This window comes from Pinus tabuliformis, chromosome 4_2 (genome assembly GCF_031772625.1).
Source record: "Pinus tabuliformis cultivar Carrire ecotype Pingquan chromosome 4_2, CPIR1, whole genome shotgun sequence".
Taxonomy (NCBI): domain Eukaryota; kingdom Viridiplantae; phylum Streptophyta; class Pinopsida; order Pinales; family Pinaceae; genus Pinus; species Pinus tabuliformis.
The window spans coordinates 524,466,743-524,479,973 of record NC_142304.1 but is presented as its reverse complement, the minus strand read 5'-3'; the positions used below and the strand labels follow the sequence as shown (position 1 = coordinate 524,479,973).

The 13,231-nt window shown below is 35.3% G+C and overlaps 1 pseudogene; it reads right to left on the bottom strand.

Moving 5' to 3' along the window:
* Positions 1 to 5,338: 5,338 nt before the first annotated feature.
* LOC149170304 (actin-7 pseudogene) lies at positions 5,339 to 10,905 on the bottom strand (annotated as a pseudogene).
* Between the last annotated feature and the right edge of the window lie 2,326 nt (positions 10,906 to 13,231).

Sequence of the window (13,231 nt, the reverse complement as noted above, 5' to 3'; positions counted from 1 at the left end):
GTAGAGTTTTTAAGGTACTCTATTTTATTTCTTTCTATGATCCTCCTTATTCCAAGTTTTATTTTTGATTTAATTACCTTGGTTTCTAATCATCATTTACCCTTGATGTAACTTTACCTAGTTTTCATTCCTTACTTATATTTATTTATTATTATTTATTTTTAATGATTCCAAGGGTGCCAAGCTTGGTTGTGCCCTTCAAGAACTTCTCTAGAAGTTCCAAGGGTGCCACACCTAATAGTTTAATTGTGATGCCAAGGGTGCCAAGTTGGTCATGCCCTTCAATAATTTGCCCTAAAGTTCCAAGGGTGCCACACCACTTGCCCTTCAAGCATCCAGTGACTACGAGGGGAAAGTATAGTGCAACGTCATAGACCACTATCATCTCTTATGTTGCCTGCTATAGTGAGACTAATGGTGCCGGGGATCAAGGAATCTGCCTTGATGCGCGCCCCCCAGTAAACTCCTCATGAGCGACCCAACTTTGGGACCTGCCCTCATGGCATCGTGATCTTCAAGGCGAAGGTGTTTCAACCCTTCCAGCCCAAGTCACGGCGGGAGTGCTAGTGGGTGAGATCAGGGACTCTGTCCCACCCCTCCCATGTAGTTCCATCCACTTGTACAACCCCATCACCCATATGTGGGTCATTCGGTCAAGCAACTAATCTGTGCCTGCAACCATTAACATATCATCAGAATATAGTTAAACATATATGGCAGATTTCAAGATCGACTTAGACTTTAAAAGATAAAATAATATGAATTTTCATCAAACCAGGTGTCATCGACATGTCATATGCGAGTGCCTCTGATGGTTTCCTGCCATACTCAATAATCATCAGTAACAAGGTTTCTCAATGTTAGTCATTATCATAATAGCATCATTAACAATTCCTGGTCATTCACATCATTGTCCATTGTAAGTCTGAACTAAAGGAAGTAGGTAACATAGGGAACACATCCCTCATGGCTATCATCAATAATCATCAATGGAAACATACATATTCATTAAGCTATCAACATCGTAACATCGTAGAAATATACCTATCCATCAAATTTATCATCATTGTGTTTTTAGTAGAGCGCATACATATTCTTTACTACCCTCATCATAAATTCAAATAGAGACCAACTTAACTATTTAATGTTGCAATCATCAGAATACTGATAGATAAGATACATAACCATTCATGCTATCATAATATCAATGGAAAGCATTCATAAACATCACAACCATGAATATCTCAATCGCTAATAATAGTGTCATGTGTCCAGATCCTCAATCTGAGGTCCTCAAAGAATAAAGTGTCTAAGATAATGTCATATTAAGGTCAGGAAACTAGAGTGGGCACTACAAAACGCATTCAATTTACCTCAATTGGGTGCCATTACTAGTGACAAGTGGGGAATAAGAAGTTTCACACCGTTGACCAAGCTTCCATATCCATATGATCATATGGCACAGTCTATATGCAAAGGGAAGTGATTTCTTCTCACTATGCAAGCCAATAAATAGATCATGCCTAGAATAACTATGTTCAGCTCTGTTTTGTCAGAAGTAGTGGACCCTTGTGCCTTACTCTTTGAGGACAAAAAGGACTTAAGAAATCAGCTTAGGGAAATTAAAATCTCAGCAAGCCTGATACATGAAGATATAATTGGATGTGTTTCACTCTCGCATACGTCAATAAATAGATCATGCCTAGCATAACTATGTTCAGCTCTATTTTGTCAGAAGTAGTGGATCCTTGTACTTAATCTTTGAGGGCAAAAAGGAATTAAGAAATCAGTTCAAGGAAATTAAAATCTCAACAAGCCTGATACATGAATATATAACTGGATGTGTTTCACTCTCGTATACATCAATAAATAGATCATGCCTAGCATAACTATGTTCAGCTCTGTTTTGTCAGAAGTAGTGGATCCTTGCGCTTACTCTTTGAGGACAAAAAAGACTTAAGAAATGAGTTTAGGGCAATTAAAATTTCAGCAAGCTTGATACATGAATATATAACTGGATGTGTTTCACTCCCATATGTGTCAATAAATAGATCATGCCTAGCATAACTATCTTCAGCTCTGTTTTGTCAGAATTAGTGGATCCTTGTGCTTACTCTTTGAGAACAAAAAGGACTTGAGAAATTAGTTTAGGACAATTAAAATCTCAGCAAGCCTGATACATGAATATATAACTGGATGTGTTTCACTCTCGTATATGTCAATAAATAGATCATGCCTAGCATAACTATGTTCAACTATGTTTTGTTAGAAGTAGTGGATCCTTGTGCCTTAATCTTTTAGGACAAAAAGGACTTAAGAAATCAGTTCAGGGAAATTAAAATCTCAACAATCTTGAGACATGAATATATAACTGGCTGTGTTTCACTCTCATATACGTCAATAAATAGATCATGCCTAGCATGACTATGTTCAACTCTGTTTTGTCAGAAGTAGTGGATCTTTGTGCTTACTCTTTGACGACAGAAAGTACTTAAGAAATCAGTTCAAGGAAATTAAAATCTCAGCAAGCCTGATACATGAATATATAACTGGATGTATTTCACTCTCGTGTATGTCAATAAATAGATCATGCCTAGCATAACTATGTTCAACTCTGTTTTGTCAAAAGTAGTGGATCCTTGTGCTTACTCTTTGAGGACAAAAAGGACTTAAGAAATCATTTTAGGGCAATTAAAATCTCAGCAAGCCTGATACATGAATATATAACTGGATGTGTTTCACTCTCGTATATGTCAATAAATAGATCATGCCTAGCATAACTATGTTCAACTCTATTTTGTCAGAAGTAGTGGATCCTTGTGCCTTACTCTTTTAGGACAAAAAGGACTTAAGAAATCAGTTCAGGGAAATTAAAATCTCAACAAGCCTAAGACATGAATATATAACTGGTTGTGTTTCACTCTCGTATACGTCAATAAATAGATCATGCCTAGCATAACTATGTTCAGCTTTGTTTTGTCAGAAGTAGTGGATCCTTGTGCTTACTCTTTGACGACAAAAAGGACTTAAGAAATCAGTTCAGGGAAATTAAAATATCAGCAAGCCTGATACATGAATATATAATTGGATGTGTTTCACTCTCGTATACGTCAATAAATAGATCATGCCTAGCATAACTATGTTCAGCTCTGTTTTGTCAAAAGTAGTGGATCCTTGTGCTTACTCTTTGAGGACAAAAAGGACTTAAGAAATTAGTTCAGGGAAATTAAGATCTCAGCAAGCCTAATACATGAATATATAACTGGATGTGTTTTACTCTCGTATACGTTAATAAATAGATCATTCCTAGCATAACTATGTTCAACTCTGTTTTGTCAGAAGTAGTGGATCCTTGTGCTTACTCTTTGAGGACAAAAAGGACTTAAGAAATCAGTTCAGGGCAGTTAAAATCTTAGCAAGCCTGATACATGAATATATAACTAGATGTGTTTCACTGTCATATACGTTAATAAATAGATCATGCCTAGCATAACTATGTTCAGCTCTGTTTTGTCAAAAGTAGTGGATCCTTGTGCCTTACTCTTTGAGGAAAACAAGGACTTAAGAAATCAGTTCAGGGAAATTAAAATCTCAGCAAGCCTAATACATGAATATATAACTGGATGTGGTTCACTCTCATATACGTCAATAAATAGATCATGCCTAGCATAACTATGTTCAACTCTGTTTTGTCAGAAGTAGTGGATCCTTGTGCTTACTCTTTGAGGACAAAAAGGACATAAGAAATTAGTTTAGGGCAATTAAAATCTCAGCAAGCCTCATACATGAATATATAACTGAATGTGTTCCACTCTCGTATACGTCAATAAATAGATCATGCCTAGCATAACTATGTTTTGCTCTGTTTTGTCAGAAGTAGTGGATGCTTGTGCTTACTCTTTGAGGACAAAAAGGACTTAAGAAATCAGTTCAGGGAAATTAAAATCTCAGCAAGCCTGATACATGAATATATAACTGGATGTGTTTCACTCTCGTATACATTTTTCTCAAAAATGAAATGTTTAGGGACAAAAAGTGTATTTGGTGAGGCTTTGCCCACAACTAAGAGGTAAGACTATATCCACGCATATTGGGGTTACCAAAATATTTCAAGCAGGTAAGCAGTATGCTGATTCTCAGAGATGTACATCTAGGATGGTAACGTGCACCATATCCATGAATCATATCCATACTCACATTGAGGTCAAATGGGCACCTAGTTGATGTAGTGTAGCAATCTATGCATACACTGTTCATGGGAAGAACTTGTAAGGGATGTGCAAGGTATTATGTTTTTTCTGCGGTTAGTGTTGATCCTGTTATGGACAATTATAAACTTTTTAGCCTCCCTGTCTTAGGGACTACATATATGCATTGATATCAGTATGTTCTTGATGCAAGTTTCACATACAGGAAGGAAGGCCTATGGCATATTCCATTACTGGCAATGTGATGAAGAACCACAAATCTAGCACATTAAAAACACCCAAGAGAATGATCCAATGTGTCAAGGGAACTCAATTTTTAAGCAATTACCCTATATGTGTCCTCCTTGGTACTTGATCTAGCATAGGTTATATTTTACCAATCTACTTCCATAAGTCCAGCATAATAACTATTTTATACTTCATGACACTTGTGATTCAAAAGCTTAATATTAGTAGATGCAGAAAATCAATAGAGAATTTATAGCTGCATTATTTCTGCTTATATTGTATTGTAGACTTCTTATCTGTTGAATCATATTTAACCCGTACTCTTTATATCATGGTAGTTTTTATTTCTAAGGTAAGTTAAGTCTTCATGGTTGTGGAGATAACTTTCATATGTGGTCATCCTGCAATGTCACTCCTAAATATTGAAATAAAATAGTCTCAGTTAGACTTAATAGTAAATACTATGCTTAAAGCCACAAGCCTTCGAAGAAATTCAGAACAAAACATGCAAAAAGTTTTCAACAGCATGGTAATGACTCATCATTGAATCACAATCATGCAGAGACATTTCACACATGCTAAAGGTTTCCCAATCCATATGTATATATATATATATATATAAGAAAATATAATGAATCAACCATGATAAGGTGGAAAATACCAGCACAACTTAAATTTGGCCAATGTAAGGATTGCAATGCAATCCTTTAGCATAGGCTCAGATTATTTCATGCATCCAAAGCAATGAACAACCCAAGCCCCAAAACTGACTCAGGAAAGTCAGTGCACAAATAAACACAAAAATCCTATCTTTACAATGCTAGTCCTCCATAGAACCTAAAACTAACAAGGCATATGCATCCAGTTCTCCTCCTAGATAGAAATACCAAACATCCAAAACTCTAGAAGCACTTCCTGTGACCAATAGAGGGGCCAGACTCATCATATTCTGATTTTGAAATCCACATCTGCAATACACATCACAAGTGCATATTTTTATGTGAATCCAAAACTTTTTCCTTGATAAAATTAAGAAGTGATAAACGAGATACAATATGCAAAATGAAGCGAGTGGAAATTATAGTTGTATTACATTCATGTTGGAAAGTACTGAGAGAAGCAAAAATAGACCCTCCAATCCAGACACTGTATTTTCTTTATGAAGGTCCCACCACATTAATCTTCATGCTATTGGGAGCCAGTGAAGTAATTTCCTTACTCATTCGATCTGTAATCCCTGGAAACATTGTGGAACTGCCACTGAGCACAATATTCCCATACAAGTCTTTACGAATATCCACATCAAACTTCATAATAGAATTGTAAGTAGTCTCATGGACTCTAGCTGCTTCCATTCTTATTAAAGATGGATGGAACAACACTTTGGCACATCTGAATCGTTCTGCACCGATGGTGATTACCTGGCCATCAGGAAGCTCATAGCTCTTTCCCGGTGAAGAGCTAGATTTTGCAGTCTCCATCTACTGTTCAAAATATAGAGATACATAGGCTAATTTCTCCTTCATATCTCGGACAATCTCACGCTCAGTGGTGGTGGTGGTGAAGGTATGCCCACGTTTTGTAAGAATCTTCATCAATGCATCCGTCAGATCACACCCAGCAAAGTCCAGTCTGAGTATGGCATGAGGCAAAGCGTATCCCTCATAAATTGGGACAGTGTGTGTGACACCATCACAAGAATCAAGCACAAATATTACAAAGGAAATGCCGTAAGGCATAAATTCGTAAAATTTAGTAAACAAAATGTCATTCAGAGTTAGAATGAATTGTTCTTTTGCATGAAAACAAATTATGACTTGGACCGATCATATTGAAAGAATACCTCACAAAAATCAACATGTAATAAGACTCTGGTCTCTTAGTGCAGTGGTGCATTTAGAGGGTTAGTGCAGTGATGCATTTGGGGGGTTTGTGCTATTTTAACAGGAGCAAATTGTTTAATGTGACTCATTGAGTTGGATTGCAACATTTTGTTGCATGAAGCAATTTGTGACAATGTTACGAGTGGTAAAAAAATAAAAATCATGGAGTGTAGGATTTATCATAATTAATGTTTCAAAAAACTTTAGATATAAAAAACATTTAGGCATTGGAGTAAATTGTTTACTTTGACTCATTGAGTTGGATTGCAACATTGGTGTTGCATGAAGCAAGTTGTGACAATGTTAAGAGTGGTAAAAACAATAAATTTCTTTGAGTGCAGGATTTATCATAATTAATGTTTCAGAAAGATTTAGATATAGAAAACACTTAGGCTTGGAAACACACAATATGAGAAGAAAAATCACAAAGATTCAGCTACTCTGACCTCTTGGGAAACTATATTTTCCAGCTCTATAGTACAAAGTGTTTCTATGCATTCAGCATGACAGGTATCAGCTTATGTTCCACGCACCAATTTTAATTCATTTCATATTTGAGGACATCTTTTTCAATTTTCGAAATCTTTTTGAAAAGTTCAGCATTGTGTGTATTACTGTAATCTGCATTGTGTCTATTACTATAATCTCACCTTTCAGAAGTGCTTAGGATTCTCAGTCAGAATGTATTGTTTTTATACTTACAAGTAGGTGGATGTACAATTCTCCTCAGTCTCTTAGAGATCAGTCAGATTGTACAAGAGAAAGTTCTGTAGTTTTTTGATACCTACATATAGATGGATGTACACTTCTTCCAGCATAAGAGACCAAAAGGCAGCTACAACAATATTGAATAACAAAAGAGTAAATATTTCTGTGTGAAAAAATATAGAAAACACTTAGGCAGTGGATCCTCGAAGATTATTACCCTCTAAAAATCTTTTATACAAATGAATAGGCCCATGTGAATTGTTGGGAGTGATAATATTGTTGGGTTGCACGATTTACTTGGATTAGCATTTTCAAAACCTTGGCCAATTAGAAAAATCAAGATGTTCTCAACAAGTTGATGCTAATGGAGCAGTATTGGGAGTGAATAAGTGTAGGGAATGGTAAAATTTTGAAAACTTTAGGATTATGGCAATCCACGGGCCCACATGAATCATCAAGAGTGGTAACTTGTTTTTGAAATCAACATGTAGTAAGACTCCAATCTCTTAGTGTCGTGATGCATTTGGAGGGTTTGTGCTATTTCAATGGGAGAAAATTGTTTAATGTGACTCATTGAGTTGGATTGAAACATTGTTGTTGCATGAAGCAAGTTGTGACAATGTTACTAGTGGTAAAGAAAATTAAATTTCATGGAGTGTAGGATTTATCATAATTAATTTTTCAAAAAACTTTAGATATAAAAAACATTTAGGAATTGGAACAAATTGTTTAATGTGACTCATTGAGTTGGATTGCAACATTGTTTTTGCATGAAGCAAGTTGTGACAATGTTAAGAATGGTAAAAAAAAAAATCTTTGAGTGCAAGATTTATCCTAACTAATGTTTCAGAAAGATTTAGATATAGAAAACACTTAGGCTTGGAAACACAGAGTAGAAGAAGCAAAATCACACAGATTCAGCTATTCTGACCTCTTGAGCAAATACATCTTCCAGATCTACAATACAAATTGTTTCTATGCATTCAGCATCACAGGTATCAGCTTATGTTCCAGGCATCAATTTTAATTCATTTCAAATTTGAGGACATCTTTTTCAATTTTCAAAATCTTTTTGAAAATTTCAGCATTGTGTCTATTATTATAATCTCCATTGTGTCTATTATTGTAATCTCAGCTTTCAAAGGTGCTTAGGATTCTCAGTCAGAATGTATTTTTTTTATACCTACAAGTAGCTGGATGTACAACTCTCCTCAGTCTCTTAGAGATCATTCAGATTGTACACAGTGATTATGAACAAGTTCTGCAGTTTTTTGATACCTACAAATAGATGGATTTACTGTTCTTCCAGCAGAAAAGACCAAAAGGCAGCTACAACAAATTTGAATAACAAAAGAGAAAATATTTCTGTGTGAAAAAATATAGAAAACACTTAGGCAGTGGATCCTCGAAGATTATTACCCTCTAAAAATATTTTACGCCAATGAACAACCCATGTGAATTGTTGGGAGTGATAATATTGTTGGCTTGCAGAATTTACTTGGATTAGCATTTTCAAAAGTCTATGGAGAGTTATAATTATCCAGAAATACATTTCTCATCCATCGATATTGGATTGTATAAGGTCCCCATGGAAATCTATCAAGAATTTTTGAAGTCAGTGGGAAGCTTGGGTGCTAGGTTTTGCTGCGAATGGATATTTTCTAACTGAGTAAGTTGGTAACAAGGAAAATGGAAGGATAGGATCTGGATCCTATTATGGGGTGTGGAGATCAAAATTTCTTAAATCAAATTTCAAAAACCATGTTCATGAAAAGGGATTTATACACGTCATCAGATTGTAGACCCATTGACAACAAATGTATGGCAACAGGAATTGAAATCAACCCCATATTTGGGCATAGATGCGGCCCAGTCTAAAAATTGGTGAATGTCTTTGAATGAGATGAAAAGAATTCATGTTAGAATTTGAGATGAAGAGGACTCTCTGATGTGTGCAAATAATAAGGCTACAAGAATATATACATCAAAAATGGGATATGAAGCTTTAATTGATCCAACTGGTCTAAATGATATGTGGTCGTGGTCTATAAATCTGGAAAATAAAGCTGGAAAATAGAGGACCCATAGAAAACAATATTTTTTCTCTATCTAGCACTTACGAAAAAGGTCCTAACTTGGGACAGTTCAGAGAAAAGAGGGAGACAAGGCCTCAGTAATTGTATGTCGTGTACAAGGGAAACAAAATCTATTCCTCATTTATTCATCTACTACTCATATGGTCCACATTCGTGGAAACATATCAAGAAATTGACTACAATAAATATCTGGAGGGGATTCACAATGGAAGAATGTCTTCAAGACTTGTATCCAGAGAAGGATCTACGAGAATATAGAGCAATTCCATGTTTAACCTGATAGGGTATATCATTGTCAAGAAATGCTCAAATTTTTTAAAGAACCCAAATTCCTACTTTCCAGATATACAATAAGCTCTATGGACTTTATCTAGGATGCAAAGTGTCTACGAAAGTCAAACATCATTGACAGTACAAAAGCCAAGACCCACATGATATGAACGGTGAAGATGGAATTCTGAGTAGTATCTCCAAGGATCACTTCATCAAGTACAAGGCTTGCCTGGGCACTCGAACAAACAATTTTGCAGAATTGAAGGCTCTTCGCATATTATTTTAGCTGTAATGGATATCATGAGGTTGCAAATATTCAGGGATTCTTCTTTGGTCATAAAATGGATGAAATATGAGATACATATTCATTGTTAATTAGATGATTTTGCCAAGCAAATAAAGAAGGCTGCATTCAGGTTTATCTCTTTCAAAAATGGTTTTCATTACCATAACATGCTAGTATATGCACATTACCAAAACAAGCAGAATGGGTTGAAGCTGGATTTGGTTTGCCAAAAGAATCAAACAATGGTAACTTGACACAAACAGGTACATCTGTTTTTAGCAGAATATCTATTTCCTGAAACCATATATGTATATGGTCCTTTGTGGTTTTTGAGGAGTCATATGAATTCATATTTTTGTACAAGCTGATACTTGAAAGTATCAATTCTCAGGAATCTAGAATGAGAAAATATTCTACTTTTCCTGATGGATTTTTTTTTGAGAAAATACTCAAAGAAATATATGAGAGACACTCGAATCCCATTGTTCCATGTTAGGTGACTTAGGTCGAAATACAATGAGACAAAAACCTTGGCCAATTAGAAAAATCAAGATGTTCTCAACAAGATGATGCGAATGGAGTAGTATTGTGAGTAAATAAGTGTAGGGAATGGTAAAATTTTGAAAACTTTAGGATTATGGCAATCCATAGGCCCACATGAATCATCAAGAGTGGTAACTTGTTTTTGAAAATTGTTATATTATAACAATAAGTTGGCATTGAATTGTAGGATTATAAAGAAGGTAGTTGCTTGTTCTTTTTTGTTTTACCTCATTGGAGGTAAGAATTACATTCTATTCCAAAGCTGTTAGCTTGCTCCCTATAAAATAAAATAAAAATCTTATTGTTGCTTCAGTGTGTCCTTATGTTTTCTTTTTATCTCAATTGTCTTCTCTCTGGCACCTGCCTATACAAAATTCATTTCCTGCTTTAGCTCGGTGGATAGAATATAGACCCCCCATGGAACTTGAATGCTTTGGGTGCCATAGATGAGAGCCAAAAACTACTGAGTTTTTTTGAATGAATAATACTCCTTGAGTTAGTGCAACTTATAACTCTTAGAAGGATCAATTCAACACAATTATCTGTGGAAATGGACATAAGAGATCCAAAATTAATGGCTGAAAATGGATGGAATAATAAAAAGGTGTACCAGTGGTTCGTCCACTTGCATACATAGAAAGTACTGCTTGGATTGAAGTGTATATTTGCAGCTCTTTCATGTTTGTTAATTATTAAAGTTGCTGCTCAATCCAGTCTCTGTAGGACAAGTTGTGGTGGCTTACCCATCCAATATCCTTTTCGCGTTGATGATGGGTGTGGGAGTCTTGAAAATAGATCATTGCTTGTGTGCACCATAAGGACACCCACAGGGAGATATATTTTGAATAACATCACTCCTTGGAAAAATCAAAGATAGTGTATGCAAATTGTCACACAGAATAAGCCATGACGTTGTCGAGAATAACATGTTGTTAAAAATTAAGTACCTTATTCTTCAAATGATCAAGGTATTATCCAAACTTATATTGTTCTAGAATCTGTTAGTTCCGACGATGTTTAAAGTACTCTTCATTGTGGTTGTCTTTTTATTTCTGGTGTTAATAATAGTTTGTATCTTATACCAGGAAGGTCAGACTTTTATAACTTTCGAGGTCCGGTTTTTATTTCAAGCCTTTTAAAAGTCTTTTCATTAGTTTAAAAAATATGTTGTAATGTTGTCGTAGAGTCCTCTGTTACCGGAAAGCTGACCAGTAGACTGGTTTTTGGTTTTGTTCACCAAATCACTCCGCACTTACACTTAGCCTGTATAAGAAGTTGCATGTTTTTTTATATTGAGAACATATTGAGAACTTAATGATATCTACTTAAAACTTGAGAGTCAATATTATGTTTGGTGGTTCAATAAATCCCTGTAATTTTCATTCAACTAGTTTTCAAAACTTTATTTGATTCACAATTTTTGAGACTTTTCTGACAACTTAAGGAGTCTGGGAAACTATTTGCAGGGTTAGAAATACTAGCTTTTGTGGATATTTTTGAACTTAGATTTAAGTTTTAATGGAATTATTTTAAATCTGAAGATGTTAGTTATTACTAGAATATACTTGTTTAAATTGTTGCAATATTGGACATAGGTCGCGAAGATAACGACATTTATCTTAATAATCCATATTACATATCAATAACTAAATACATATTATCAGTGATTATACTCACTAAAATTATATTTAAAATTAAATTCAACAACTTAAAATTAAAATTTTCTAAATTTCTAAAGCAAATTTTAAATTTTTCAAAACTCTACCCAAAAAAACTACAAATTTTTACAATATTGTATCAAAAATTACACAACCTATCTTACATTGACAATTTTGAAATTTTGTTTTTTAACAAGTAAATTTCTCTATATTATGTTTATTTATTATGGTATTGAGATGAATCTTCTAATATAGAAACTATTGCAAAAATATTTACTATTTTGGCTTTTAACAAATAATTTATTCTATATTATGTTTTTTTTTCTTTTTTGTAAGCTAAGGAGGGACCATACTTTTTCCATTAATTCGAATTGAAACCAGTACATTTTCATGGTGGCCTCAACCCGCCCCGAAGGGAAACCGGGTCTGTTGGCCACCTTAAGTTTTTGACAGCCATCCAAAAACAAAAAATACTAAGTCTTCTTGTCCAGGCTAAGTAAACTAAACATTCAAAAAGATTACTATTGATTCCTATTTGCATTATAAACTAATACTGAAACCAAAACCTATCCACCGGCATTCAAAAAACTATGAAAAGCATATACATATCTCCAGATATTAACCAGCCATGGCTTCCTGCTGATCATCTTCTTTCTTTATTCCCGGATTGATCTTCTTTATCTGCTGTTGTATCTCTTCCAGTTTTTTGTCCTACATTATCAGGGTGACCTGAATGTTCTGCATTTCTTTCTTCAAATTAGGAATTCCCTGGGCCAGTTCATCCATCTCCATGGCAACCTGTTACATAGCCTTAGCCAACAACCTTTTCATAACCCAGTATACATGCAAGGCTTGTTTATACAGTGTCATGCGTCCTCTAGTATTCCCTGGATCCGGTAGCAGGTATTCCCAATCTTCCATTTTTGATCCTGACTGACCCTGAGTCGCTTCTTCCTCCAATTGTTGTATTATTCTTCTAATATCCTCATTAGTGTTTTCACTGTAGGCTTGCTCTGCGAACTGTATCCTCTTCTTCAACGTTTTTCTATATCTTCTTGCCGGTAATGGTTCACATTCCTCCCGTTTCCCTTCCGACCTTCCTCTTCCTCTACTGCGTCGGCCTCGTCCCCATCCTGCTCTTCCTCTATTCACATAGTTTCCTCTGCCTCCCAGACCTTTCATACCCGAAGTGCTCCCGAAGTCGCCTCCCTCCTCTCGCCCTTTGCCTCTCCTATCTCCATACTTCCTTTCTTCCTATGGTTTGTCCTTTGATTGCCTCTCGTCCTTCCATACACTCTTTCTTGGTTGCTCAGATCTGTCGTGGTTGGAATCAAACATTTCCACTTCG